The sequence below is a fragment of the Salvelinus fontinalis genome, unplaced genomic scaffold (assembly GCF_029448725.1).
Source record: "Salvelinus fontinalis isolate EN_2023a unplaced genomic scaffold, ASM2944872v1 scaffold_0269, whole genome shotgun sequence".
In the NCBI taxonomy this organism is placed as follows: domain Eukaryota; kingdom Metazoa; phylum Chordata; class Actinopteri; order Salmoniformes; family Salmonidae; genus Salvelinus; species Salvelinus fontinalis.
This window is the reverse complement of record NW_026600478.1, coordinates 218,400-226,449: the sequence shown is the minus strand read 5'-3', so window position 1 is coordinate 226,449 and position 8,050 is coordinate 218,400. Positions and strand designations below refer to the sequence as shown.

Sequence of the window (8,050 nt, the reverse complement as noted above, 5' to 3'; positions counted from 1 at the left end):
GCTCTACGTTCCCTACATTCTACTGAAACTGAACTCTCCCACTGCTCTATGTTCCCTACATTCTACTGAAACTTAACTCCTCCACTGCTCTACGTTCCCTACATTCTACCCACGAGTCATCAGCGATTGGATCATCTGTAAATAAATAAATCAAAGTAGCCAATGGCGTATTTTCTAAAAGCCTCTTTACCCACATGTGTTCTGGCTCTGGTCCAATCACAGGAGGCTGCTGAAGGGCTCATCGAACAGTCCGGAGGACTTTCCTCCTTGACTCTTTCTTTTCCTTCTTTCCTTCTTTCATTCCTTCCTCCCTTCCTCCTTTCCTTCTTTCCTTCCTTCTTTCCTTCTTTCCTTCCTTCTTTCCTTCTTTCCTTCCTTCCTTCCTCCCTTCCTCCTTTCCTTCTTTCCTTCCTTCTTTCCTTCTTTCCTTCTTTCCTTCCTTCTTTCCTTCTTTCCTCCCTTCCTTCCTTCTTTCTTTCCATCCTCCCTCTCTACCTCCCTCACCCCCTCCCTCCCTCCTCTCCTATCCTCTCCACCCTGCTCCTCTCCTCCCTCCCTCTCTCCTCTCCTCCCTCCCTCCCTCTCTCCTCTCCCCCCTCCCTCCCTCCTCTCCTCCCTCACCCCCTCCCTCCCTCCTCTCCTATCCTCTCCACCCTCCTCCTCTCCTCCCTCCCTCCTCTCCTCCCTCCCTCCCTCCCTCCCTCCTCTCCTCCCTCCCTCCCTCCCTCCCTCCCTCTCTCATGTCTCTTCCTCTCTCTTTCTGTTCTCTTTCTCACTCTTTTCCGCCCCATTTTTCTAAATGTTTCTTTCTTTTTGATTGTTTGTTTGTGTGTGTGTGTGTGTGTGTGTGTGTGTGTGTGTGTGTGTGTGTGTGTGTGTGTGTGTGTGTGTGTGTGTGTGTGTGTGTGTGTGTGTGTGTGTGTGTGTGTGTGTGTGTGTGTGTGTGTGTGTGTGTGTGTGTGTGTGTGTGAGAGAGTACACCCATCCTGGTAATCTTTCTCTCATAAGTAGCTTACATCTGATCTCTCTCTGTCTCTCTCTCTCTCTCTCTCTCTCTCTGTCGCTCTCTCTCTCTCTCTCTCTCTCTCTCTCTCTCTCTCTGTCTCTCTCTCTCTCTCTCTCTCTCTCTCTCTCTCTCTCTCTCTCTCTCTCTCTCTCTCTCTCTCTCTCTCTGTTCTTTTTAACGTGCATAACTTCATCTACCACTGTCATTTTAATGCACCTCTAACTACAACACAAACAACAGGATAACTAAGTGGCTATGTTAATGGTTAATTATTCCCTCCTGCTCCCCTGACAGCAGCCTTGGTTAAACAGGAAACAGATAAATAACTGGTACCTTCCTGCTCCCCCTGACAGCAGCCTTGGTAAAACAGGAAACAGATAAATAGCTGGTACCTTCCTGCTCCCCCTGACAGCAGCCTTGGTAAAACAGGAAACAGATAAATAACTGGTACCTTCCTGCTCCCCCTGACAGCAGCCTTGGTAAAACAGGAAACAGATAAATAACTGGTACCTTCCTCCTCCTCCTGACAGCAGCCTTGGTAAAACAGGAAACAGATAAATAACTGGTACCTTCCTGCTCCCCTGACAGCAGCCTTGGTAAAACAGGAAACAGATAAATAACTGGTACCTTCCCCTGACAGCAGCCTTGGTAAAACAGGAAACAGATAAATAACTGGTACCTTCCTGCTCCTCCTGACAGCAGCCTTGGTAAAACAGGAAACAGATAAATAACTGGTACCTTCCCCTGACAGCAGCCTTGGTAAAACAGGAAACAGATAAATAACTGGTACCTTCCTGCTCCTCCTGACAGCAGCCTTGGTAAAACAGGAAACAGATAAATAACTGGTACCTTCCCCTGACAGCAGCCTTGGTAAAACAGGAAACAGATAAATAACTGGTACCTTCCTGCTCCTCCTGACAGCAGCCTTGGTAAAACAGGAAACAGATAAATAACTGGTACCTTCCTGCTCCCCCTGACAGCAGCCTTGGTAAAACAGGAAACAGATAAATAACTGGTACCTTCCTCCTCCTCCTGACAGCAGCCTTGGTAAAACAGGAAACAGATAAATAACTGGTACCTTCCCCTGACAGCAGCCTTGGTAAAACAGGAAACAGATAAATAACTGGTACCTTCCTGCTCCTCCTGACAGCAGCCTTGGTAAAACAGGAAACAGATAAATAACTGGTACCTTCCTGCTCCTCCTGACAGCAGCCTTGGTAAAACAGGAAACAGATAAATAACTGGTACCTTCCCCTGACAGCAGCCTTGGTAAAACAGGAAACAGATAAATAACTGGTACCTTCCTGCTCCTCCTGACAGCAGCCTTGGTAAAACAGGAAACAGATAAATAACTGGTACCTTCCTGCTCCTGACAGCAGCCTTGGTAAAACAGGAAACAGATAAATAACTGGTACCTTCCTGCTCCTCCTGACAGCAGCCTTGGTAAAACAGGAAACAGATAAATAACTGGTACCTCCTCCTGACAGCAGCCTTGGTAAAACAGGAAACAGATAAATAACTGGTACCTCCTCCTGACAGCAGCCTTGGTAAAACAGGAAACAGATAAATAACTGGTACCTCCTCCTGACAGCAGCCTTGGTAAAACAGGAAACAGATAAATAACTGGTACCTTCCTGCTCCTCCTGACAGCAGCCTTGGTAAAACAGGAAACAGATAAATAACTGGTACCTTCCTGCTCCTCCTGACAGCAGCCTTGGTAAAACAGGAAACAGATAAATAACTGGTACCTTCCTGCTCCTCCTGACAGCAGCCTTGGTAAAACAGGAAACAGATAAATAACTGGTACCTTCCTGCTCCTCCTGACAGCAGCCTTGGTAAAACAGGAAACAGATAAATAACTGGTACCAGTCATCTCCATGCAGACTAACAACCACCAGGACTTGACTTAATGATCAGCACATTGAGACATAGAGTGAAACATGAGAAATAATGGCCTATCAAAGCTGCTTTTCAAAGTAGACCTACTTTACAGTCAGACTGACAGAGTGGTGGTCTATTGAAGACAGGTGGTCTACATTACAGTCAGACTGACAGAGTGGTGGTCCATTGGAGTCAGGAGGTCTACATTACAGTCAGTCTGACAGAGTGGTGGTCTATTGAAGACAGGAGGTCTACATTACAGTCAGACTGACAGAGTGGTGGTCCATTGAAATCAGGAGGTCTACATTACAGTCAGACTGACAGAGCGGTGGTCCATTGGAGTCAGGAGGTCTACATTACAGTCAGACTGACAGAGCGGTGGTCTATTGGAGTCAGGAGGTCTACATTACAGTCAGTCTGACAGAGCGGTGGTCTATTGAAGTCAGGAGGTCTACATTACAGTCAGTCTGACAGAGCGGTGGTCTATTGAAGTCAGGAGGTCTACATTACAGTCAGACTGATTACAATCATACACATTAATGTAGTGTAGTAGAGCTACTCTCTATATAGTACACTACTTTAGACCAGAGCCCTATTCCCTATATGGTGCACTACTTTAGACCAGAGCCCTATTCCCTATATAGTACACTACTATATACCAGAGCCCTATTCCCTATATAGTACACTACTTTAGACCAGAGCACTATTCCCTATATAGTACACTACTTTAGACCAGAGCACTATTCCCTATATAGTACACTACTTTAGACCAGGGCCCTATTCCCTATATAGTACACTACTATAGACCAGGGCACTATTCCCTATATAGTACACTACTTTAGACCAGAGCACTATTCCCTATATAGTGCACTACTTTAGACCAGGGCACTATTCCCTATATAGTACACTACTTTAGACCAGAGCACTATTCCCTATATAGTACACTACTTTAGACCAGGGCCCTATTCCCTAAATAGTACACTACTATAGACCAGAGCACTATTCCCTATATAGTACACTACTTTAGACCAGGGCCCTATTCCCTATATAGTACACTACTATAGACCAGAGCCCTATTCCCTATATAGTGCACTACTTTAGACCAGGGCCCTATTCACTATATAGTGCACTACTTTAGACCAGGGCCCTATTCCCTATATAGTGCACTACTTTAGACCAGAGCCCTATTCAAACGGCTCCTCTCTGTATTCACACCGTCCTTCAACAAAACCAGGATAGCAACACACACAGGCCTACATCCTCATAGACATATGATGCATACCGTATACTTTTTGACTCGTGTTTGAAGAGTAGTTTGGTTGAAATAGAGGGACTAGTGTTTACTAGCCACCGTCAGGAGAGGTTGTCAATGGAGTATCCGCTTTTCAACGTGCCGTAGTATGATGTCAACTATAATACACATTTGGTGAGGCGTACAAAAACATTGGCATGTGCATTATAATGTCTGGATGACTATAAAGCCACTATGTTAAGTAGCCTTTTCCATTGAGGATGCTACTTATTCGTTTTATGTCGTTTTTTTATATAACAAAAGCCACTCGAGCAAAATACACTTTTAATTCAAGAGAAAGAAAGAAAGAAATAAGTAAATCATATGCTAACTGAATAGGCTAAATATTACAAATCATATGCTAACTGAATAGGCTAAATATTACAAATATGTTGACCTAACAAAAGCTATTTTTTAACATCACAAATTTGACTTAAACAAAAGTAAACAAAGGCCTTTTCTTCAGGTGATCTGTAATGTCAACAACAACAACAATATATAACGGTGTAAAGGCAGATGTTCTCTGGTAGCAGAAAGCATCGCTAGAGCAGAGTAAACTAGAGGTCATATTCCGCTAATAAAACAAGGAGAATCGGCGCTAAACAGTGATTAAACATCCCAGGCTGTGTCGCTGCTGACTCGGACTCTCTCTCTCTCCCCTCCCCCTCCTCTAAAAACAGCATCAAAGCAATCAAAATGGTAATGTTCGGCATGAATGGGGCCCATCCCCCCCTCCGAGAAACTCCGCAGACTTTTTCTCCATGTTAGGAAGAAACCAACACCCCTTCTCGGCACAAAATGGAAGCATCCACTACCGAACTAAGGCGCTTTACGAAAAAACACTACAATAAATACATACACGGGAGAAAGATCAGCCTCGTGTAAATAGTTTAACGAACTACGTGGAAAATATAAGCATTTTTTCCACTGCATTAGCTGCCTAAATGAGTTTCTCTTTTGCTGTACGGGGACCGTTCAACAGCGAATGGTGAAACCGAATCAAGGCGCTGTTCGGTGCTCAAGTGCTGAAACATGCATTCCTGAAGAAACAGGCTCGATCTAACTTAGGCTAACGCAAAACAAACCTTTACAATGAACTAAAATGATTCAACATCGATTGATTTGACTTCTAAAATATATATTTAGATATTATATGTCTGTTTTGTGTTCCTTCGTGGCTTCGGTAACTTCATATAGTGAGCCAGGCAGTGTTGTGACTTTAAGAGGTTCAACGGCATCTGTTCTGTGGTGCTGAAGAAATAGCTCCCGTGCTCTTCCAGGGCGGAAGAGCTGTACTTTAGTGTTTCCCCTTTACCCTTCAAACTACTCGTTAGGAATACATACAAATAAGTTTAAATCACTTATTACAAGATGGAAGTTAATCTTGGCCAATTTGATACTAGATGTAGTAAAAAAATGAAAAAAAATGAAAGTGTAAGCTGTGATCGAATCAAAAGCAACCTTTCCCGTCATGTGACCAACAATAAATAATACCCCACGACTGGCTATAAAGTAACAAATAAAGTCCATTTAGAAGCAACAAAAAAACACGTATTCATTCGGCGATCAATATCTACGAATAGTCAGAGTAGTAAAAACGGGATGCTTGATGTGTAAAAAAAAAAAAAAGTGCAGACCGGATACTTGAGCATCTCCTTTCTTACTCTCCTGGAAAACATGTCGACTTACTCAAAATGGACGCTACATTTTTCAACATTTCATGATATACAACTTAAAAGAGTCTCCGGACAGAATCACCAGATACGCCGAGGAATTCAGCAACACAACGACTTTAAGGGGGGGGAACAAAGACTAAATCAATGCAGTTACTTTGAAACCTTTTAAAAAAAAAACAGCACATTGTCCTGAACATAACGGTCTCACACAATACAAGGCTATGCCGTGACATGAATGATGATTATAGCCTACAATAATGTATGATAAAGCAAAACATATGCTTTTTGGGGGTGTTTCTTACTTGTTTTTCGCTTAGGGCTGTTATTCTGTCGTGTCTTTCGTGTAGTTGTTTCTTAAGCTCTCCATCCTACAATAGAACAAAACACTTATCAGTATAATATTATGATTATAAATGAGACCAAAACACACAAGTGTAGCCTAACAATGTCGACACATTTCAAACTTATATCGTTGCGTTATAAACCAAAGTCACATTTGAGGACAAAGCAGGTGGAAACTCTGCTAAGTAAACAGGGTTACAACAAGACAATAAGAGATTTAATGCTGATAAAGTTTTCTGCCACACTCCCTAACCCTAACTAGCCGTGTCTAGAGGACGATTACAAGGCTTCAGAAAAATACACATTTACCTGCGGGTTTTGCTTCATCTGTGCAACTAGTTTCTAACCGGAGGAAAAGAACGAGAGAAAAATTAGAAAAGTCTTTCAAGTTTAGTGTGTAAAGACAAGATCAAAGCAAGCGAAGCGTAGGAGCCGACTCAGTTTCTACAGCTCATAAATATTCAGGTCGCGTCCTGCTCGCCACACAGGACCACCGCATTATTACAACTCGGGTCTTGTTGCTCGAAACAGACCCACGACAATAACAAAGTAGTCTTTTAAAAAAGTAATCCCACTCTCATCTGAAAGTGAGGTGTTTATGGCGTCACCGGCACATAGAAGCTTAGCATAGCAGAGCACATAGTTGGTTCTGTCGCTGGGAAAACAAAACATCTCACGTTTGATCCCTCTCAGAATTTTTTTTTTCTTCCTACACACCACTCACTCGCTCAAAAGACCACAAATAAGAGGTAGAATAAAATGATGTTTCGTTTTTTACCTGATGACATTGGATGTCGACTTTCAACGCCTCTTGCAGGCATTGTAGTTCCATGTTCCCGACTTCAAAAACACTTTTATACCACTTTCGATGTAATCAATGTGAAGTTTAAGTGAATTAAAATATATATATTTTTTAAAGCGACAATAACAATCGAAAGAAGAACTACTCAGGCTGCAAAGCAAGTTCTTGCCTCTTTGCTGTGTAGAGGGCTCATCACTCACTTTACGCCGCTGAGCAAAGTGCTCTAAACACGGGGGAAAGGTTTCAGCACCTGGACAGATCCACTCCACAAAATAACGCCGCGTCGACGCATCCTCTCCAAACGGTTGATTTTATTTTTCTTTGGATAATTTTTAGTTGAATAAGCGGGGACTATATTTTGTCCGAGTGCGCGGCTTGATTTCGCTTTGCCTGGGGAAAAGTTGCGCTTCGGTTGTCAATGCTAATTCTAAAATTCCCGGATGGAGCAGTGAAAGAACAGAACTCTCCCCTCGTCTGTCTTTCTCTCCCCCTCCGTCACAAAAGCATACACTCAGTCATGCGCACTCTTGAAAAAAATACTCTCAGGCTGTCCACAATATTGCAAGGATAGATAACTATTTTATTAAATCCACGATACATAACTATTTTATTAAGTCCAGGATAGATAACTATTTTATTAAGTCCAGGATAGATAACTATTTTATTAAGTCCAGGATAGATAACTATTTTATTAAGTCCAAGATAGATAACTATTTCATTAAGTCCAGGATAGATAACTATTTCATTAAGTCCAGGATAGATAACTATTTTATTAAATCCAGGATAGATAACTATTTCATTATGTCCAGGATAGATAACTATTTCATTAAGTCCAAGATAGATAACTATTTCATTAAGTCCAGGATAGATAACTATTTTATTAAATCCAGGATAGATAACTATTTTATTAAGTCCAAGATAGATAACTATTTCATTAAGTCCAGGATAGATAACTATTTCATTATGTCCAGGATAGATAACTATTTTATTAAGTCCAGGATAGATAACTATTTCATTAAGTCCAGGATAGATAACTATTTTATTAAATCAAG

The 8,050-nt window shown here is 42.0% G+C and overlaps 1 long non-coding RNA gene across 1 annotated transcript; it reads right to left on the bottom strand.

Annotated features, from left to right (window-relative positions):
- Window positions 1–2,559: 2,559 nt before the first annotated feature.
- On the bottom strand, window positions 2,560–7,708 carry LOC129845283 (uncharacterized). The gene is made up of 3 exons (XR_008758033.1): window positions 6,975–7,708; window positions 6,506–6,538; window positions 2,560–6,222 (listed from the first exon to the last, which is right to left on the bottom strand). It is a non-coding gene; the product is annotated as an uncharacterized LOC129845283 (long non-coding RNA).
- Window positions 7,709–8,050: the final 342 nt, after the last annotated feature.